The following is a 1,795-nucleotide window of genomic DNA, read 5'->3' on the forward strand; positions in this document are numbered from 1 at the left end:
TCCTGTTAGTTCCTTCTTAATCAATGCAGATTCTTCAAGTATAACACTTTCAGACTCTTTTTCATCATCTGTCAGTTCATTTGTTTCTGGTGAGCTTTCTTTTATTACATGTTCCATTGATTTTTCATTATTAACTGAGGATACTTCTGTTTTTGATACACTTTCGTACTGTTGTGTTGATTTATTTCTAGATGACTTTCTAATGAATGATATTGCATTTGTGACCTTTCTAGCTGCTTTGCCAAACAAAGCCCATTCCGGTACATTTTGAAACGATACTTCTACAGAGTCTTCAGATGTATTTTCTAAAGTTAATTTTCCCGTTTCATCGTTTGCCGGTTCATCTGTTTCTGGTAAACTTTCTTTCTTTCCATCTACAGGTGATCCTTCACCTCTCTTAGCAGAACTCTCAGCCTCCTGCTGTCCTGAAGTCTGCTGAATGTATTCCATGGATGAAGCACCGACTAACGAACCATTAATAATGGCAAAAGTGATTACGGGCATTTGAAAGTGCCAGTCCTGAAATATACAGTATAGAATAATATAATTAGAAACACATCGGTATTATCGTTAAAATAATGGTGAAATGTTTGTTTATAATAATTTACTTTTGACTTACCAGTACTTTAGTCTTTTCTGTAAACGTTGCGCAATAATCTTTGCTTTCTCCTTCGTATAAGACCGTTTTGGAATCTAGAGATGAAATAATCACAACCACTTCTTTTCCATTGCCTCTTTCTGTTGCCTAAAATGTAATCAAACGTCATTCATCAGCTAATCGGACATAAAAATTGTCAAAATTATTATGAAATATTACAATACTTTAATTTTATTTTTACAAAGCACTGGTTGTGGTAATGTTTTTATTGTTCCTATTATGTATAATGCAAAATGAAGCTAATAAGAAAAAAGTCACATTCCACCACCAACTTTGTGTTCCTAACCTTTTTCTAGAGTGCTTGAACAATGGAACGAAAACATTTGCTAATAGTCAGTAGTGGTAGTTGTAGAGTTACCGTAGTTTTGGCAGTTGTAGAATTACTGGTAGTGTAGTAGTAGTAGTGGTTGTGATAGTAATTCATAGTATCACAATACTATATACCGTATTAGTACAGTGCTAAAAATGTCTTTAATAAGTGAAATAGCAACCGTAGTGGTAGCATATAGGCCTACCTGTATTCGCATATTTTCCACTGCTCTTTCAATCTTCAAATTTTCTCCTAAACTCCAATTAATTTCGTCATCTGTCCACATGATAAACGGTTCATATTCTTAAAGAACATAAAAAGGGGAAAACACATATATGACTACTGTATTTGTTAAATATTTAAAATTCTGACCACGAATCGGGCTACACGTTGGGAAGTATCATATTAAACAAAGTAATTAAACGTTATGAAAAGAATTCTGACCACAAAATAGGAACAAATGGGTGCCAAAAGCGGGCAATATACTTACTCACCGAATATCCGATAGTGACTAATAGAGGACGAGTAATTGAATTTGAGTTCGTAATGCTATTCTCGTTTTCGTCCATGGATGCACTTATAAATCAATTAGTCATTATGGGGATGTACACACAGTACGGTATTCAAAAGCGTAAGGGATACACATGCCGGTTTCTCCTATGTACTACACATGAGAACCCCTATGGGTCATGGTAGGCGCTGCACGGTGCATCCATTTGTTTCTATGGGACTACGGATGTGGTTTTTAATTTTAACAAGCAATAGGAGCGTTTTTATATTTAGACAAAATGCTAATCATACAGTATCAGTGACGTCACAAGAGCAAT

The sequence above is a fragment of the Anneissia japonica genome, unplaced genomic scaffold (assembly GCF_011630105.1).
Source record: "Anneissia japonica isolate Jap-2015-1 unplaced genomic scaffold, ASM1163010v1 scaffold287709_len1912824_cov184, whole genome shotgun sequence".
NCBI classification, from domain to species: domain Eukaryota; kingdom Metazoa; phylum Echinodermata; class Crinoidea; order Comatulida; family Comatulidae; genus Anneissia; species Anneissia japonica.